Here is a 22,004-nt window from a genome sequence, read left to right on the forward strand (position 1 = left end):
AACATTAAGTGAAATCACTGAAGAAGGGATGCATTTAGCTGAAGAGCAACTATGCAGGTTCCAAGGACATCACATGCATTGCATCAGGAATAAATCTGTACTAAGGTGTTTTGCCACCAAATTTTTCCTTTTTTTTTTCCTTCCTATCTGGAGGTGTCTGGAGCCCTATCAGTCTTTCATATAGCATATTACATTCCCAAAATATACCAATGTGTCACCCTGTAAAAATAGTACCCAAAGTACCTTAACTATAAACTTTACTGTTTCATAGACACCTAAGTGAAAAAAAAACCAGGAAAATGAGGTTGTTGGATCCACACATTTTAACATGCAACTATATATTTCTCATCTGGGCTTGTCTTCAGAGCTATGATAAGCAGTTCAAACAAACAATTTGTACACAAGCTATTGCTTGCAGTGCCTGGTAAAGTGGTGTTCAATTGTTATTCACACTCTCTCAACACATTCCCTATGGAACAAAATAGGAAGTTATAAGAAAGTGAGCAGGAAAATAGGATTAGAAGGTAAAGCATGGACTCAGGAAAAGGTTACAGCCCATTAAGTGACAGGCTGTCACGGTCATGTGCTGACTTAGCCCTGGTCACCCTCGTAAAAAGCACACATGTACATGGCTGTACAGATCTGCTATCACAGATCAGCAGCAGTAACTTGTTAAATCTGAGTCTTAATTCCCAAACAAATATGTCCATCACGCTAAATGGAAGTAGGTATGTGCCAATACACTACTGCGATTTAAAAAATTCACTGGAAGGACTAAAAATAGCTCCTAGAATACATTAAAAAAATGTGTTTCTATGCTGTTCTTTGCGACACCCGTTACTTCACTTGTGAGAATGTTGCTACACCGTCCATCTTTATGAGATTATAGACCACAGAAAACACATGGGGAAGGCTGATTCTCTTCACATGAAGGCTTCTCTGCACCCATCTGGCAATATAAATAAAGCTTACTAGCGAGGATAGATGACACTCAGTTCCAGGCCCTTTACACTGCTAGACTGGTGCAAAGCAAAGAGCCAGTGTCTGGTGTTTGTCTGGCAAGAAGCAAATCTATTTTTGCTTATAGAACTCTGTGGCAGATCATCAGAATATAAAAAAAACCCAAACAACCCCAAACCCAAACCCCAACCCCCAGCTATCTCACTTGAGCCTACTGGAGGAGAGCAGGCTGAAACAGCGCTGAAGACTCTGTTGAATCTTCCAGGACATTAATAACCAAGAACCACTAGAAATAACCATGGTAACAAACAGTAGCTAAGTACAGTACAATCACCCTGATTACCATAGAATTAGCACAAAACAAATGTTTATTTTTCCTAAATACGTGTATTATGATGATGATGATAGTGTTAGTAACTACCCCAAATTACAGAGTATTTGCCCAAAATGCCAATGGCATTGCATTAAATGCTTTGCTCTGCACTTGTTTTCAGACTTGCTTGTATTAATTGGTGTAAGAAGTGTATTTATAACTGATTCTTTCCTCACTCTTTCTTCCACCCTGTCCCCCCTCCCTGACTCTCCACCAACTTCATTAATTTGGATATCCATTGGATTCATTGATCACTTCACAGCTGACCACAACACTTTTCTGACATTAGTCATTGCACCATTAACCTTTTTAGAATGCTCTCACCTAGTAGACAACACAGGTTTGATTTTAATTTACACTCAAGGATTTTGTATTCAGGGAATTGTACCATGAAAAATGAAAATATTAATTTAAACCAATAGAATATGTGCAGGGTTAAGTTCATTGAGGTACCGTGGTGCCATGTTAAAGGAAGTAGAAATATTGGTAGTGCAATGGGACTGTTTACTTTCTGTTTACTTTTCCTGAGCCCTTCTGTGTCTAATCCCACTTCTTGGCTTAATTCACTCTGCAAATGATTCTAGGATGTCATCTGAGTTCTCTGATGAACTCTCTCACTTCCACTGTGCCTCTGCTAATATTTGCTGGTTCCTGGCAAGAGTGTCTGGGAAGTTGACATGGCCAAAAGTCCTAAGCACTGCTCTTTCTGGCCCAGTTTATCTCCCCAGATTGAACACATTTGGAAATAATTTAAACTTCAAGATAAGAAAAATATTCTTGGGTATTGCAGGGACCACCAAGAAATTCTAGTAACACAGGTCCACTGGTTTATCAGTATACTAGATCTGGTGTAATAGTTAATGGCTTTCCTTTTAAGTATGGGGCCATCACTTTGTCAAGTGCAAAGAAGTCTTCAGTAGAAAAGAATCCAGCCCAAACTCACACATGGTTCTGCCACCTGGGACAATGAACACCAGATCGAGCAGGGAGTGACACTGAAAGGATGCTGAAAGTTAAACTAGAGGATGGAGGCAAAGCTGTTGAGTCTGGCAACTAGGATCTAGAATGAGATTGTCACACTGACTGACAGATATTCCATGGACCTGAGCTCCTTGTCACATTCACCTTGTATCAGTGGAACTGCATCAACTAACATGCAATGACTCAAAATTTACACTGGTGCCAGTGAGAACAAAGGGAAAAAGCCCCGCAACAGAACAGGTTTTATAGGCACAACCTAGGGAAATGGTCAGCTGGTGCAAGTATCTGAAACTCTGAAGGGAACAGAACTAGGAGGTTATTTTGTGTGCACACATAGAGATGTTACAAAGCACATATTCCATAATTTTCATCATTCAGCACACATTTCCCTGCGACAAAAGCGCACACACACACAGAGGGACACAAGCAGACACGGGTTCCGTCATTAGACACATCCTCTGCGTGTATTAAGATTCCCAGAAAGTTGAAGCTCCAGTGCAGTCCAAGACTCTCAGGCTGGGCTTGGTGTGAGCTGCACTGGCAGCTGGCACTCGGCTGTGCTCAGCCCCCCTTTTGCAGTGTACAGCATCATGCTCCGACACGCGATTGAAGTAATTAGCTGCCGAGCGGCTGAACGTACCCCGCAGAGCACTGGTGTCTCGTCTGACACATCTGGGCACAGAAAGTAATTGAAACAGCTGCTTCTACCCATATGGCAGCAAAAGCTGGTGGTAGAGAGCCTGCTGGCTAGGCTGTACCAACCTCAGACAAATTAGCCATCATTAATCCCAGAATCTGACCAGCATACACACAGCCACTAATCAGGACATCTGGGGGAGGGGTGCTGGCTGGGAGGGGGAGGGAGGACTACCAGGGAAGAAAGAGGCCATTTAAGATTATTCTTAATGGCAACAAAGTGTGAAAAAAGAAAAAAAAACAAAACCCAAGAAACCTAATACTTAAGGAAAAAAAAGCAACAAACAACACCCAGCAGACCACCACAGCCCTCCCTCACCAACACTTTTCTCAATCAGCTTGTCTAGGTGGCTTTGCCCACGCTGTTCATTAGAGAGCTGCTAAAATAGCAGCACTGCTTTCTGAAAGTGTCACACTGATATATGCACATGTCTGGCATCACACAAAGATTATAAATAGTGCTGTGTAATCTAAGAACCTGGGGTATTTTTACACTGTGGGGAATGCAGCAGTGAAGTCAAGTCTGTGGGTGAAAACTGGACCTGCCCTTGTATGTAGTTAGCTGAGGTGCACCCTCCTGTTCTGCAGGACCAAGCGTGGGGCAAGCAGGCACATGTGGGCTGTTTTCTTTCATCTCTCTAATACCATTCTTGGCTCTGAACTTTGTCACCTGCAGTGAAGTTGTGCAAAACAGCGTGGCTCTTCTTGCCATTGCAAAATCCAGCGTGCAAGTGGGAGGACAGGGAAAACTTACACTTCAAAACCACAGACACACAGACTGCTGTGCAGTGGAGGAAGCAGTTTGTTAGGGCAGAAATGGATCATATGATGCCTATGGTATTCTGCCTCATGTTTGGATTATTTTGTGTCTAATAAGATGTGAGCCCTAACCTGAGTTTTTGCTGTTGCTGGGGTATTTATGGTCTCCCTCTGGATTCCCTGCAGTCTCTTTTTAATGGCTGAACTTACACAGCTCAGCCTTCACTTTCAGAAAGGTCATCCTTTTGGAGGGTTTTTCCTTACCCACCCACTCATGTTTCCTAAACTTACAGGAACAGAGCACCCAAGATTCTGCCCCAATATCACATGTTGAATGGTTGAATTTACCAGCCAATTTGAGAGTCACTGTGGGAACAGGCGTCCCAGCGACTGCACATGCCGCGCTGCTTCGGTCACAGCGCTAAAAGACCTTTGAGTGATGCCAAGTGCCTGTACATTAGCATTTTAGTTGGTTTCAGGAGTGTGCTTCTGATTAATCCTCCTTACTGTGCCTTGGCTGGAGCTGTGAAATGGCCTGGGCTGCTTTAGCTTCATCCATTCCACTTGGATGAATCCAAAGCAGAAGACACGTGCCGTGAGTGCACCTACTGCACTCCAGGTGCTAACAGGAGGAGAAAGAGCCAAGCCAAAAGCAGCCCCTCAAAACCAGGATAGCGTGGATGCAAACTCTGTGGTGTTTGACAGACCCTCCCCTTGCAGACTGCTTGCTAACACATCGTCTCCAACAGCACAACACTGGTGGTGTAGGGGTGTGATACAACAACCATGTGCATCACTCTGCTCTTACCATATTTACTCTGAGCAACCAAACTATGCTGCAATTTATTCACAAACTGCTAATGTTCTCCAAAAAAGCTCTTGGCACTGCTGCTTTCCTATTCATTTTAGCTGTTCTCTGCACTGCTCTGGTAGTACAAGTGGGATCACTAGCACAGGGTCCCATGGTGTCCCAAGCAGCACCACATTCCAAATTGTGGTTTAAAACAACCATGGATCCAGTCCCAGCCCCCAATTCCTCAGCTTTCAGATCCAGATACATGACAGGTTATTTTGCAAGGGAAAATCCCATAAGCAAAGTGGAGAGGAGATTATAATCAGTGAACTGCATTGTGCCTGCACACCTTGCAGGTTTGCAAAGCAGACTCTCTCTGGCCCCACCAGTGCTTCATTATGATCTTAATCATGCACATCTCACTTTGCCCATGTGAGATGAAGAGTTTAAACCACTTGTCTTACACTAGAAGTAGAGACTCTTCCTGGATGTTCAGATAGGACTAAGTAGCAGTTTTGAGGTTATTTGGTGTTGGTGATCTCTCTCCCCTGCTCACATCTTGTCATGTCCCTCCAAACTTGACTGTTCTGCAAAATCTGCTTTGTGGAGTACAATTTCTTACAGAGATTTGTAAAATTGGGATGCTTCCCTAAATAAACCTGCAATGTCTTTCTCCATTTGGAAGTCAGTTCTAATTGATACGCTGCTTTATGGTTCCTGGGATGAAAGATACGGTGTAAAAGTCTGTATTACATCATACCACTTTACAGCTTCACTGCCAGCTCATCTCAAGGAAGATGAGCTACAAGACAGCAATTGCACTGGTAATTAACTGAGTAAAAGACCTTATGGAAGGCACATGAAAGGCAAACATGATTTCTTTAGAAGGGTTTTCTCAAATGTGATTCCGTCTAGCAACATGCTGTGGTTCCCTTGACATCCTAGTCCTGGTTTATTGTTTTAAACAAACCTATGTTACATAAGAAAAGTTTCTGTCTGAAAAGCTCTGCTGACAGCACATGCCTGATGACAAAGGAGGCCCATAAACTCCAGCACACTGGAAAAAATAGTACAAGCAATGTGACAGTCTTGGCTGCTGGAAGTGTCAGTGCACTGGTTGTGTCCTGCCTGGCTCCTGAGGCACTGCTCAGACACAGCTTTGTGGGATGTGCCGGGTTGGAAGCAATGAGAGGAGAGTGAGGTGGCCCCTTGTGATTTGTTTATGGGAATGTTGCTTCCATCAATCTATGTCTGTGAGGGATGGAAGTGTGGTGTTAATGCTTCCCTTGATACATGGATCAGGTAACGTTGCCAAAATAATATCCCCCCCCCCTTTTAGACATTCCACAGCTTCTGGATCCTGAAGGCAGATGTAAGTTTTGTCTTCTATAAAGGCATCTGCAACGTGGTCTTTTCTTTGGGTACAAATCCCTTTTTTTTGATTGCTTGGCTGGCAGGCTAAGGCACTCTTTATTATCAAGAAGGCCGTAAGCAGAGTCACAGGCTGAAATTTTTCTTTCAAATGCTGCTGGCTATTTTCTCTCCAAGTTTTTTCTTTATTCTACGCAGTTTTATTTCTATAGCTGGGCACTGCAAATATTCTGCAATAATTTTGCTTCAGCAATATAAAATTGTGGGTGTTTTCCAAGAGCCATCTGGAATATCTTCTTTAATTTTTTTTTCCAGGTCTATCTCACAAGTTTTTCCAGATGCACATTTTCTTTTATGTAAAGGCAATTTATAATCTAATAGATTAGCACTCATTATGCACTAGTTGATCCACTACTGAAACACCTGAAGGTGGTGCCCACTTCCCTAATTCCCTAACAAATGTCCTGATGCAGCACTTCCTCTGGGATACATCCTAAAGCAAGTGAGAAAATGACTTACTGATCATCAGGCCTCATAGTCTGACATGTTTAGCTGTCCTGCCTAAGAACTTCAAGTAAATGAGATTTCCGTAATTTGGTGAATCAGCACAAATAATACCAGAACAACCCCCCTCAGAGGTAAATTAACAAAGCATTTTCAACTGAACAGCTGAAATAGTTTCAAGTTCTGGAAGTAGAATCTAGATATTCAACTTTTTTTTTGGAAGACATTCTGCAGTTCAAACAAGTTGACAACACTGAAACGAATTAACTACACATTAGCATCAATCTGAGTCTGTGATCTTTTGTGAGGAAGCTTTGCTGAAATTCCTTTTGACAAAGGAATTTAGATTAAATGAAAAGAGATGGATGCAGGAACAGAGCAAAGCAAGAATTGGTTACTATAATTCTGAAGTCTGTGTAAAATGCAAACAGGTGAAATGACAAGAGCAGGAGGAGATCACGTAGTGCTGTGAGAAAGAAGAGAAACTCTGTCTGGCTCTGCTAAGTGATGACTAAGGCACAAAGAGTACTCTGGGTAGTGCTGTGAGAAAGAAGAGAAACTGTCTGGCTCGGCTAAGTGATGACTAAGGCACAAAGAGTACTCTGGAAAGAAGAATGGCAAAATCCAGGGAATGCTTTAAGCAGCAGGAAAACTTTGCTGATGGGAGGATCTTTTAGCCTGTCAGTCTGAAAACTGAGTTCAGCTCTTTGAAACATTTGAAGTCTGACTTAAAATATATCGTAAACCTTGGTGGGAAATAGGGTTCTAGGCATGGAACAACCCTGAAATTGGAGAGAGGGAAACTTGGCACATCTGCATTGATTTTGCCTCTTCAGTTCTGCCATTGATCAGGACCACAGGTTGCTTTGGAAAAGGCAATGCCCTTTGCTTTTTCTATGGGAGTTGGACACTCTGCTTATCACCTTGCACATTACTTATCTGTGGAAAAAAGTGGAAGAGCCCACTACTATATTTATGAAACTAATTACATTTTTCAACAAGAGGATCACTGTTTTCGTTCCAATTCCCTTCCCAATTTGAGCCCCGGGCACAGGAACCACGCTGCACAATTAAAACAGTTAGCACAACACCTGGATTACAACTCTGCACTCGATTGGGGGCCATATGGTTTATTATTCCACGTCAAACCTCAGCCATGCATATATTCTCTCACATAAATGCAGCCCTTTGAAAGCCTGTGTGCTTTATTTTTTTATATATGAGTAGCTGTTGCACAAACGAAAATTTCTGTGCTGCACTACAGCAGACAGTGGCCTGAAATGTTCAGTTTCCATAAAGGTTTGTTTCCAGGTATTTACGAAAAAGAAATAAAAATTCAATTTGAAACATCTGCAGTTCTTCATATGAAACCTGTCCTGAGGGCATGTTGTACCTGTGTCTCAAGCTTCCTGTCTGACCATACCAGGTTATGAATTAATTATTAATCTACATCTCACGTGTGCATGCTTGAAGAGGTGTTTATGTTACCAGTCTTTAAATACTTCTTCACTCAGATATTTTAAGTCACCTGCAAGGTCTGCTACCTACCTCTGCTAGAAATGTGTAGGCTCAAATCTATGGCATTGTCAGATTAAACTGCATTTGCAATGAGTATATAGGATTAAACAGGGTCTAAATTATTCTTTCATATATTTTATGAACAGGATTGTCCTTCAATATTCTATTAAAAAGTTGTTAGCCCAGAAAGTGAACTATCCTGGGCTGCAGCAGGATGGGCAGTGTGGGTAGGTAAGGGAGGTGACTCTGCTGAGGACATTATCATATCCTCTAGAATGTCTGTGGTCCCACCAGCTCAAATCACTTTATCTGTAAAGTTACAACCCTACCTGAGAAAGACAACAGGTTTGTAAATAACACTGTTCACCTTTGTTGCCAAGCCCTTTTACCCCAAATTGTGTTTCCTTTATTTCACACTCTGCCTTCCTCTGTCCCTTAAGCAGCATCACTTTTTGTGTTGGGCTTCCACAGATCTCTTTTTTCATTTTTTAAATAGTTCTGAGAGCATGTTTTTAATTATAATCTGAGGAAGAAAATAAATGATATTTTTGGAGACCCCCTTGGAGCATTCTCAGGGTGGTTTGCTTATAAATCAAATTATTGAGGGCTTAATTGTGCAACCCTTCTTTCTTGCAAGCCCTTACTCATCTGAGTAAGTTCAGGGAGACTTCCCAGTGGGTAAATGCTCACCAACATGTGTGCACAATCTGGCATTACAGGAATATCACTCACATATTTTGTGGGCCAGTGTATTTCCAGTATTTGCAATGTGTTAGATACAGTTTAATGTTAAACAGCTGTTAGAAGTGATTTATCAACATTATGGGCCAGTTTCTAACATCCTTACTCAGAGTGGTACCTAACTCCTCAAGGAGTCCCTTTTAAAGCAGAAGGAATCACACACTGGAACATATCAGGATTCAGCCCTTGAAAGCTCAAGTCTGCTGAATACTTTGGCCTAGTCCTCCAAAATATTTAAACACACACTTAACTTTGAGCACATTCATATATGCCCTACATCTCTGTCCTCAGCAAAGAAAGCACTCAAAAAATCAAAAATGTAAATGCATTTTTAAAATTTTTCTGCAGGGTACTGATTTTGAAAGAGTTGCTAACATCTAATTATAATTAAGTGCGTGCATAAGTTCTTTTGGTATTCTGCCTCAGTCACCAGCACCTTGCAGGATTGACCATGCCCAGAAGAAACAATTTCAAAACATATTAATCATCCAGTGACTGTCACTTATTGCTTTTAAATCTATCATATGTGGAGGGCTGGCATGGGGCTAAAATGCTGTAGCTAGGAAGTGCCTTTATCAAACTATGTAGAGGAATTTTTCTTAAGAAAACTAAAATACATGTATATGTGTGTGAGCTATGTGTATATACAGTGGATAGGTGCATATGCACATACTCATATTTCTGCATCTCAGGAAACGAAAACTTGTTTACTTCTGACCTTAACTTGATTTCAGAAACCGGATATATTCTACCAGGCCCCGTATGCAGGGACAGATATGCCACGTGATTAATTTAAATATTTCTTCTACAATCAACCATGCAAGCAACTGCTCTTCTGCCTATGGATTTATGGAAACCTCCCACTTTCCTGCTGGACATTAACAGAAAATTAAATACAAAGACAGGAGAAAGGAGACCAACACTTGTGTCAGCGAGCTCACTGGATCTCAGTCCATCTGTTAGTTTATGGGTTAATGTCCCACTCATGCCCTTTCCTGTGCGATTACCCCTTGATTTCCCGGCGCATGATTTGGAAAACAAGACTCTGGAAGTCAGGCAAACACATTTGCTTGTAACAGAGAATACGGTTGATAAGATGCTCTGTAATAACAGACCCATGCATCCCCCAACAAAATACAGCAAGACATGTAAGAAAAAAATTGGAAATTTAACTTTTAGTGATAGTGACTGCATGTAGAGCCTGCAGCAGTCTCATCCGTCTGACCTTGCTTTGTGAACTACAAATGACCTCACTGAAAAACAACAGAGACCTTTTCTTGCTCTAGGCTGTCTCTTGATTGTATCTCCTCCTTCAGGTTACTGTAACTGCTCTTTTCTAGGGGTTGGGAAGAAAAAAAAGAGAGGAGCAGAGTAGAAACACTTAGCTGAAGACCCAAAGGCCCCCCAGGCCTGCTTCTTCCTCAGTTCTACCATCACTCTATTAATAACAGACAACGTTTTCATTAAACGATGCACTTTCCCGCTCCAGGATAGACTTGAGTTTTCTGTACTGATCATTATAAAAGTCCCAGGAGGGCTCCTACAACCACACTGTCTTCACAACAGAGACAAGAACTATCTGTTCCTACACAAACCATACACTATAGTGATCCCAAGAGTGAAAGAGACCTAAAAACCCACAAGAGAAAGAGGTACGAAGCCTAGTTATCAAATTCCATCCTGCAGGATAAAAGCATCCCACATTCAAACTTCTCATATAAGGTCTTTGTGGATCAAAGGTTTCTCTGAGCTGCACCTGAATGGCAGGAAGCTGTTCCTTGTGCATGGCAATTGCCCTTGTTTTACTTGATTTTAAATTGAAGAACCTCCCTTATCATACTGAATCTTTTTCCAGTGCTGGGTGAGTTGTTGGTGCATTTAAGAAACAGTCTTCTGTTCTGTTCATTTTAATACTTGAAGCAGTGACTTTCTTAGGAAGGCCATTACTTTGGGCAGGGGGCTGCACAATCACATACGGTGACACCACCCCCTGGTCTGAGGAATTTTCAGTATAAAGAGACAATGCACAGCATCCAAAACTGAGCCCAGTCATCACCTTCCCCTTTCAGAATGGATGATATTCTCAGTACACCCTCTCCAATAGGTAAATTAAATCCTATTTTCATTTTCAAAGGCTCCCCTGTACTCTTAATCTTTTCTTATGAAAATTGGATGAAGAAAGTAAAAAGATCAATAACTTAAACATGAAAGTAATCAAGCTATCATGAATAACTGACTACAGGGAATTCCTCAAAGTACTTCCTTGGAGTTCTTGGAATAAAAGGCTACCAAAACCACTTATTTATAGAATATTAACTAAAATCTGGCTACAGGATAGCTAGATATGTAATAACATTATTTGAGTTAGCACTGCTCGTAAAACTCAAGTTCACGGTCTAAAAAAAGTTCTCAAGGATATTATCCCACCAGGAAAATAATGAAAATTTTACAGCTTGAAACTTTGTACTTAGAAAAATTATGACTATTTAAAATGTTCCATTACCAGCTGGAAACAGATTGTGTGGCCACTGGTACAGTTAATAATGCTGCTGGCATGCCAAACTCATAGGCACTGCTAGGCAGGGAGGATGAAATGAAGCTTCACTTTTTGGGTGGTCACCTTGATTTTCAGAGTAGGCTGCTCCATTGCAGCATCAGCTAATAAACTTGTAAGCCCTTGAATGAGGTTCCCTGTTTACTCATATATTCCAAACCATGGAACAGGAATGGTCCAGGCAGCAGCCACAGAGAACTTGCAACCAGCTAATGCTTCAGCAGTAAATAAACCTTCCTTCCCTGATGATCATTTTCATAAAGTCCTGGTCCACAAAAAGTACATACTCTGGATTTTTAAATGTCGTTATGCCTTGGAAATCTATATGACATAAACTTTTGCCTAAAAATCAATTCTGTGTTACAGTTTGATTAGCAGAAAATTGCCATCACATTTGTTTCTACATTTGTCTACCTCATGTCCTTTTCATTCATAGGCTGGACGATTTAAGCTTTCTTTAAAAACTCCCCAAGAAAGTCTGTGACATTAAAATGTCCTTTGATGCTCTTTCACTAAGCAGTGAATATTAACAGTTATGGTGACCCTGTTCCCTAATGTGTCTCTGTTGGATCAATAGCAGTTAAGTGCCACTGTTTTACAATTAAAGAGGGGATCATTTTAAATTTAAAAGCTCATAGCTAATTTTCTTCTTGGCACTTAATAGCATAATTCATTTTTGAAAAACCACATAGGGAGAGCATATACTTTATTCTTCGTCGGCAGCCTTACTGGGGCTAGTTTTAGTACTCATTGTTGCATTATGTATAATTTACAGCAATGCCCAGTCAAGCCATCCGTGTGGCAGGAAGTGTCATCTTGCTCCAAAATATGAGTTTGATCCATAGGCAAGAATTAGAGGAGGAACCTGCTGGCTTTACACCTCAGTGAACATCTCTCTGATAAGCATTTCGTACAACTCGCTTTCAGCATTTTGTTTCTGCACCTTCTTGCTAGGCAAGGCCTCAGCTCTTTGCAGGCTGAGGCGTTCTGCTCTGCTCAAAGAAGCCAACAGGCAGGCAGGAGTTGCTGATGTCTGGGCAATCCAGTAAGATAATACACACTGAGTAGCACAACTTTGCCCTTTCTACCTGCCAAAAAACACACACCATCTTCATTCCTATGAGTTTTTGTCTTGTTTTTATTTTGCAGCTGAAAAAAATGAACAGAAGAATTATGAAATATTTCCTGCTGGTTCTCCCTCAAGTTCCCCAGGGTTATTTTGAACACATGAATGATCTCAGATCTTAGATTTCCTACAGCTGAAAAGTACTTCTTGTAGGGCTTATCTGTGAGGGGACAGAAGTTGAGAAGAGAATGATGAGGTTTCTGGTGAGTAGAAGCTTTTCTGTTTTCAATGTTTCTACCCTAAGTATAGGAACTTAGGAGTTCCATGTACTCTTCAAGTACTGCAGTTTTAAAAACTGGTTCTTGTAGCCAAGATTTTGCAGTCCCTAAATTCAGGAGGCAGCCCATCCCCAAACAATACCAACTATTTTCAAAGAGGGAACATGGACATAGAACTGAAGGAAGTTTAGGACTACACTTCAGTAAAAGATGGCGTGTCCTGAATTCAGTGTCTTTTCACACCAGAGCAGAGAGAAGCAACTGTCTGCAGCTGACAGCATCAATATTGGGGTTTGTGTGTGACTGCAGTCACAGCGGTGTTAAGGTGGTGTTGGGGCATTATTACCTGATTGTTTCAGTAATTTTGGGAAGATGAGACCTACTCTTCCCTGTTCCCCTTTCCCCCTGAATAATCCTTCAAGAACTCTAAAAGGTATTTACAGAAAACAGCACTTCTGGCCCCCAGCTGACACTGATGGTAGCAGACAAATAAGCGTTCCTCATTTACAGGTAAAGACGAGCTGGGGCTTTTAACGTAAAAGCCCATATTCATCCTGAATTAAATAAATTCTCTTTTAACAAATCACTTCTGTGCATTAGTAAAAAAATAACTGGAGCCACTGAGCTGCTGCAGTGTGATAAAGGCACATCAGAAAGAGGAAATGTTGGGTTAATGTGAGCTGGCCCCCCCGGGACACTCTCACCTAAATGGTCATCGCTGTAACCCAAGTCAGCAAGGGGACTGGCGGCTGGGAATGGCAGTAGATCAGGTTCTGACAAAGTGTGCTGCTCTAACACGCCTCTGTACAACACAATTAACTGCTTACACCAGGCGTTGCCTTGTTTCTGCCACGTTACACTTCTCACATTTCATGTAATAGTGTTTGCAAAGTGCTCCTAGTTTTCAATTAGCCAGCCTTGCCTTCCCCTCACACTCATCTGTGCCATTCCGGCTCAATCCAGAGGACTACCCAGAAGTTCAGTCTCTCAGACAAAAACTCTCAAGGCATGTGTTTCAAAGACACTGGTGGCAGTCTTGCATTTTTATTATTTTCTTTTTAAAGCTGGTCATTAGATGTAATTTATTCTGTACACTTCTGGGGAATCAAAATCAGGGATATAACTTCCCTTTACTTTCCTGCTCTAGGTGTACAAGATATTCCTAACAAAATAAGCAGTAACCACTTCATCTGCAGAGTAACCTTTCTGTGAGTGTCCTTCTACCTATTGATTTTCTGATCTCCATCACAAAATCTCAAACTACTGCTTCATACCCTGCTTCTCTTTGAAGTAGACTTATGTAATTGTATACAGAAAAAAAAATAAATCAAAGACCCAGGAGTTTTGCCTCCCCTCTCTGTGCCCTACCACGAAAACCACAATCACATTTGCCTTTTTTGTGTAATTACTCTTTTATACTCTTTTATATCCTGTACCTGTGTGAGATGGAGCACTCCATAGGCTTGGTTTTCATTAGGTACTAAGTGCTCACAAGTATCTGCAAGGCTGTCAGTTATCTCAGAAAATACACCACGTGATTTTCTAGGGCTGCAGTACTATGCTTATGAACCAGATACCACATGGTCACTTGAAACCAACTCATGTAAAACTTGATTTCAGACTCTCTTGGAGTTACAGAAGATTCAACCCAGTTACAGTTTATTTGCAAAACGCAGACACTGCAGGTAGCAAGCTAAATGGTCTGACAGGCTGAGCACTGACTTGGAAACCTCAGATGATCAGAAATCTTTAAGCAGGTTTGTGTTCAGTACGCCAGTTTCAAACAACTCTGAGAATTAACCAAATGAGCCTCCTGTAAGAATTTGATTTTTACACATCTCAACTCAGAAACCTCCCAGGATATGAACACCCCAGACTGTGGAACAAGAAATACTCTATCACACAAAACCAGATGCAAATGTAGTTCATGTTCTCAGTTTTCAGATCTGGATGTGAAACTGAGCTAAAATTATCTCTTAAACCCCAACTTTAATTACAAGAAACCAGTTATTTCCACTTGCCTGATCTAGAAAACAAAGAAGTGAGAATGTCTTGCTTTTTTTTCTCCTGTATTTCTAATAAGACATCAGATGAAAAGGAATAAAAACTACTATTTCTAAAACTTCTATGCCACAAAAACATCAGTTTAGAATGAAGAGTAAAACCCTATTTTAGTATATCTAACTGTTCTGTCTTCACAGTGGCAGTTGAAAAGGTAGTTTGTAATCAGTGATATTCAGCATGGCACAGGATCCTTTCTGGCAACCCAAGAAATGAAAGATGTAAGGAAACAAAACCAGGGTATTTTGCCTGTTGCTGGAAAACCTCTGGCTCAAACCAGTCAGCTTAGCCTGGAACAGGAATGAGCCGAAGCTGATTACAGTCAGGCAGGAGTCTGAACCAGGACTGGGAATGACTCTCTGCGTATGTGGATATTTTACCAGACATTTGGGGATGTTGGTGGTAAAACTCTTCTCATGGTACTTTCATCATCTGGAAGGTCCCCAGGTATGTCTACACAAGAGTCTCGGTATGAACAAGTTATAAGTGAAAATAGACCCACTTCTTGAATAAGAATTGTAAACAAAAGCATCAGCTGGAGGAGTCTGACCTCTACTCTTAGCTAACATTCCGATGTCTGGAGAAGGAATCATTTTTGGTCCAATACATTTTCAAAACACTGAGAAAGGTCTGAGATATCAACCAGGCTTCAGACATGATCTGGAGGCCAGGGGCCCCCCTGCTGACTTTGTGGATTTGGACCAGGGCCACAGAGAAACAGCAATTCTTTCAGCTTGCATTAGAAGACAATTGCCATTTGTAGGCAATGTGTGAATATTCAGAGGACTTTATTACACTGAATCCAGTAAAGTTTTACTCTGTATTAAGTTATTGCAGTGTTTGAAACTGAGCTACAAAGTTTTGATTAAAAAAAAAAAAATCAGTAAATTCCATATGGCTCCCAGGTGTTCCTCAGCCTGGTCCCCAGTTTCCCCTTTCCCCCTCACCAGAAAAAGAAAAAAGGGATCTGGATTTATACATAGAGATACCCTTCACTCTGCCACCACCCTGATATTATTGTATCCAGCACTGCAGACAAAGCTTGGAGCTTCCTGCACAGTATGGGCCCAGGTCTGCTTTCCCCCTATACAGCATTTACAGATGTTTCCAGGAAATTTGCTCCAGGCAGGTGAAGAAAGGAGTAAACTTTCTGGTTTTCCTCTATATTAGTATTTCCTCCCTTGTCCCAACATCCATGTGTGATTCATTCTCCATTCGAGATGTTCACCTAAACAGGCACGAAGTCAGTCAGGATTTTATTTTAGACCTTGTTAGGTTATTTTTTAAAGCATGTTTATGAGTTTTCTTTTGTTCAGTTAATCTAACCACACAAAGTGTTTGAGTACAACCAAATCTTAGAGGTACCATCTTAGAAGTCACTTCCAATATTTTCCTTTTATTTATGACGTTGTAAAATGTTGCAGCACAGAAACAACCTTAACACCTTTCTTAGTTATTCATTTATCTTGATAGAAGAAAAACACAGTAAAATTTAAATTGATTCAGAGACATTTTTCAGTTACAAATCAAAATGGATTGTGTCCTGTAAAACCACAGAACAAAACTCTGCACTTTCTCATTCTTTTTTTCCTAATTTTAAAACTTAGAAACTTCAGAAATGTAATTCTTCAGACTTCTACTCAAAAGTCTGCTGACATTTTTGTTGCTACAGGACAAATAGTTTTAAGTAGGTGAAACAAAAAGAATCACTCCAAGACATGGAAAAACTCAGCTAATGCTCCCTGCGATTTTGAGATAAGTTAAGTAGACTTCCCCACATTCAGCTCCTAAGTCTAATAGTTTTCCAGACACTCACAAACACTGCAGGAAAAGTCAAGGAAAAAAATGCAAAAGCTCATGTGTCAATGAAAAGAAAATATATTTTCCTACTGAAGACTATTTTGGGACCAGGGAAAGGGACCAGCACAACAAAAACTGTACAAGTTTGTGGATATCTTTGTTCCTGTTTAGTGGGGAAGAACAGCGCAGCCCTTTGCCCAGGAAAGCTTGTCACTTTTACCCAACAGCTACTGTTTGTTCTCTTTTCTCTTCCTCCCTCTGCATGGTCTCTGGGTTGTTCTGCATTTCCTCACTTTGTACACTTAAATTACCTTTCAATACAGGGCCCCTTCAGCCACTGGAACTTTTTAAATACATATATGTAGGTGACAGTTGTCTAGGGAGAAGTACATTTCCTTCTTCTGGTCCTTTATGCTAGAGTTGATGCCACACAATTCCCTAAATATGGGTATTTGCCATGGCAACAACTGCAGCACAGTTTTGCAGAACTCACCCCTTAAGTGGCTTAATGGATATGGTATTTATTCCCTTTCTGAAGATTTAGCTTCAGTGACACATTAATACAAACATAAATGGAGCAAATATTTGTGTGCTTCTTGGGAATAACAAAGGCACGTTTATCTGATACACACAGAAAAGACATTTTTGAACCTCATTAATACATGAGTAGAAGTCAATGGAGGAAAATGGATCTTGTTAACTGGCTTCTTGGATACCAATAAGCATCTCATTTGCCTTAAACATATCAACCTAGCAACACTATTTATTCAATATAGAATAATCAGTGACATTAGAGAGCCCCAGCATTGCACACAGAGGAATGATTAATCTATTATTCATTCCACAATAAAGACTCTGAGGGATTTACCATATGAAAAGTGATATTCAGAAAAAGAAGTGGTGGGTTTTTTTTCCCTGACCTGTATGGGAATTCCTGTCCTAAGGGATGAATTCCATTGAATAACATTGAGAGTTTTGGTTGTGGGTTTTGCCTTTTTTTTTTTTTTTTTTTTTTTTTTTTTTTTTTTTTTTTTTTTTTTTTTTTTTTTTTTTTTTTTTTTTTTTTTTTTTTTTTTTTTTTTTTTTTTTTTTTTTTTTTTTTTTTTTTTTTTTTTTTTTTTTTTTTTTTTTTTTTTTTTTTTTTTTTTTTTTTTTTTTTTTTTTTTTTTTTTTTTTTTTTTTTTTTTTTTTTTTTTTTTTTTTTTTTTTTTTTTTTTTTTTTTTTTTTTTTTTTTTTTTAAAGTACCCTTCCTTCCTGCAAGGCAAGAGAGATATTCCAGAGGACTCTGGGACCGAGTATGTGGTATGAAAACACAGGCATGGAACTTTGTATAGGTTGTATCACTTTTATGCCTTCTGAAGAGAAGGAATTGTGTTGATTTGAGAAGTAGAAGCAGCTCTTTCTTTGCTGGTGCCCATCTTGCCAGGATGGTTGGTGTCGACACAAGGTTATATGCACATACAGACACTCGTGTATGTGCAGACTCCTGTGTACAGGGACAGCTGACAACAACAACTGTAAACCTCACACAAAACTGTCATCAGCCTGATGTCCACATCCAGAGGATATCCACAAGTCTTATAGTGCACCCAGGAACTAAACACCTCTGAGGACACCTTCCCTGCACACTCCAGCATGACGCCAGCTCGTGAACCAGATACCAGCTACTTCCATGAAGGCCACTAAACAACCAGACTGTGCACCTGCTTTGCAAAGTTTAGATGCAGCCATTAATTTTTTTTAATCAACTGTTTAATAATTATTAAGAATCATTCTGCTTACTCCGCAGTAACAGCCATGGTCTGAGCTACAGCACACCAGCAATCGAGCCCTGTACACAAACAGATGCACAGCTGTGCATTTAATTGGTGTCAAGATGGCACCTGAAAAGTAGTTATTTGAATATAGATTTAAATAACAGGACAGGTGACTTGCAATAACTACATGTGCATTTGTGTGGACAGCTTGGGATTCCACTGTTTCAAAGACAAAAACTTCTTTAATTTCTTTCCTTCAGGAAGTTTCTTTGAGAAGCTAAGAGGCCATTACAATCAAGGAGAACTTTTGTGTAAGTAAGCACTAAGTAAAAATTATAGAACTGGGATTTAGATCATGAAACTGTCTAAAAGGCAAGTTGTTATTTGATTTTGAAATGTAATTGAAAATAAGAATAATGAAGATAACTCCAATTACTCTGGAATGGCCTTCTGCTCCTTGCAGTGTGTGCAGTGATTAACTAGCCTTTTATAGCACTTTGGGTTGTTTTCCCTGGTGAGGGAAGATTTACCCAAGAATCCTTGGGTAAGAATAATTTGCTTTGGCAAAGGTATTTGCAGTAGAGCGGAGGGAGGTTGCTAACCTCCATCTCAGCCCACTCAGCTGATCAGCCCCTCTGGGCTGCCAGGGCAGGCCGAGGGAGGAACTGGAGGAGGAGGATTCTCCATGCCAGTTTGAGCAGGCAGCAACTTTGACCATCCTGGCTACCACAAAATTAACCTTAGGGCTACATCACAACGTACCGGCCTCAGCACACCTGTAAACACCACTGAACTGAGTGTTTATGAAAAGAAAGCTGCACTTCCAAGAGCCTCTGGTGAATACTCCCACTTTACATTGTTGGACTCTGAATAAGCAGACCTCTTTGGTGCATTTCTTTATTCTTTCACTATTAATTCTGGAGAGTCTACTGACATACATGAGTTATGTGTTGTCTTAGGATATTCCAGCAATACACTAGACTAAAAGCAATGGTAGCTTCTCTCATCAAGAACTCTACTGCTTCTTACACTTGTCACCCATGTGCATCTTTACTGAACTCCAGAGATCTCAGAGAAAACACTTACTTTTTGGTGACTAAAATAAGGGTGCTGGTTTTTGCCACAGTTTAGCTTAAATTATGCAAAACTCCAAGATATGCGAGGCATAAAGAAAGGAAGAACAAGGCCTTTAATTGAATTCAAGATCCATTTCAACTGAATTGCTAAAACCCTAAAACAGAAGAGCAGTTTTGCATTCCGCTAACATAATCCACCTCCATCCATGTTACTCCCCATGAGTCACACACACATAAACTCTCAGTGCACAAGATGCAAGAAAACACCACATAGCAAGCAGCTGAATCAGCCTCTCCTTTTAGGCCTTATATTTGCCCATGAAAATAGTGAATATTGAGACAGGACTATTCCAACTGTCATCTACAGCTCTTTGTTAGTGATAAGAAAGGAAATTTCTTCACTTGGAAATTCTGTTTTTTGTGCCAACAGCTGCATTGGTTCCTCTGCTGCTGTCAATAACTGTGTTCACTTTAGACCTTTCTAACACAGCATTTCAGAAACTGTTTGCTGCTTCTCAGCCCGCAGCAGAGTAATTCCATCTGTAGGGCTATGGCTCCTGGAGGAGACAGCATTTTTGTATTACTGTCCTCTAAATTATTTTGTAACACGGACAAGTGAAATGACAGGGGCAATTAAGAAGCAGAAGCACGTACCCTTTGTTCAGAGATTCAGGTCCTTAAAGCTTTAATTTACAGATCCTACAGAACAAGGCAGAGAGGCAGTGTTGGAATGTGACACATAGGAGCATTCCCCTGCTGGATGGCTGATGGATGAGCACTGGGATGTGCCTTTCCTTGCTCTCACAGCCTAGAGTGGATGGTCCCCCAGCAATGCTCACCTCATTGCCCTGCTCTGCCCACATTCCCCTGAGTATCAACACAGCTCCTCTCTCCCTCTCCACAGTTCCTTCTCCTCCTGCCTGCTTGGTCCTCTAACCCTCTACCCCCCTTCTCTCCCTGTGGTGATGTATTCCCACAGTCCTACCTGAGGCACTCCATGCAAAAAATCTCTCTTCTTGGTCCAAGTCAGTCTCCATGGCCCTAAACAGCACCCACAGCCTCCAGGAGGAGGCTGAGTAAAGCAGGGGAAAAATATCCCCTTACACTGTTCAGCAACGGCACCATGAAACCACTGGAGCCCAGGCTGGCCAAGCACTTGGGGCTAGCAGCTGGCAGCAGTTACCTCAGGGTATGGAGGGCAGAGAGGCAGCCCAGGGCCAGGTGAACTCCTCAGCCCACTCACAGCTGTGGAAATGAGTTTCTAGATCATTCACCTCATCCCTGCACAAGGAGCAAATTTTCGATGGGGACCCCAAGGGGAGAGGGGTCATCTCTCCTGTACTACACCCATACCTGGGGGAGACAGGAGACAAGTCCCTCAGAGAAGGGACACAGCAGCTGCTGTGAGAATGGGGGGAGCCTGGGAGTCATGGGGGGTCCCCACGAGCAAGAGGGGCCCATATCTCATTGTTCCCATGCAGGAGCAATCAATAGGGCTGTAATTACCACTGCTGCTATTTGGTGCACCTAAACAGGGGAGTGCAGCTTTGTGCCCGTTCTCCCATTGAGGATGCAGCTCTGCAAAACAGTCCTCTTATCCTTCTTTACATATTTATTACAACTCTTTAGACTGATCCATGCAAACTAAAGCAAAGCGACCAATGGAAAGGGGCTGGCTTGTGCCAGCAATCCCCAGACTGTCAAGCGATCACTGAAGATTGGACAGGTCCTGATGAAATAAATGTTGGCTGCTGACTCTTCCAATTTTGCAACACTCCTCTGTGTCACTGGAGCAGCCTTGTCCAAGATTGAGATATTTGCAAACTGTCATCTTTCATAAATATCTGCCTTGAGTGACACTTTGCCCCCCTCCATTTCCCTTTGAAATGTACCTAGCTGGCACGGAGCCTGCGGGATTTCATTGCTTGTGATAGGTGATTAGCAAAGAGATGATTTCCTCCTCCCTCCCCCTCCTCCCCTCTGCCAAAGGGCTGAGTGACAGGTCCAAAAGGCGAAAGGCAGACTGGGGAAGCAAATCTGCCAGAGGCAGAAGTGATGACACTCCGAAAACACTTCATTCATCTTGCCAAATTACAGGCTGGGCTGGGGACTGATGGAGACTGGAGGCGGGGGGAGATAATCTCCTGCCTTTGCCTTGCGTGTTCTGTGCTCAAAAAAATTGCAAAGCAGCTCCTGGAGCTTGAAGGATGCACCCCAAACCCCTGCAATTTCTGCTCTGTAATGCTCCCAGGCGAGCTGCTACCTGGCTCCAGCCTTGTGATGAGGCGCATTAAAAGTGTCGTAGTCATGGATGTCAGATCCCTTCAGCTCCCACAGGCTTCCTGCCTAGACGTCAACAATTGGGGCTGAGAGGGAATTTCAAACAGCACAATGAAGTAAGAAGTGTCTGGGCCTCCCAGACAGTGGAGCTGGTGCCACCTGCACAGCCTCCCCCTAATTTATCTAGTGGGGAACTGCTCAGAGGGCAAACCAGGCATTTGCGGTTGAGAGTTCCCTGGATCTGTTTTGGGAAGTTTCCAGCCTTTGAGAGGGTAATTTGGGAATGAACACAGGTGTGAGCCACTGATAATGTTGGTTCTCCATGAGCTGGGATGTCTTCTGAGCAACAGCAAAAACTAATTGTTTGTTTGGACAAAGTTCTGCACAAAACTTCTTTTTTTTTGAGAAGAGTACCAATTTGGAATGAGAAATCCA

Source organism: Corvus brachyrhynchos, unplaced genomic scaffold (assembly GCF_000691975.1).
Source record: "Corvus brachyrhynchos isolate BGI_N302 unplaced genomic scaffold, ASM69197v1 scaffold200, whole genome shotgun sequence".
NCBI classification, from domain to species: domain Eukaryota; kingdom Metazoa; phylum Chordata; class Aves; order Passeriformes; family Corvidae; genus Corvus; species Corvus brachyrhynchos.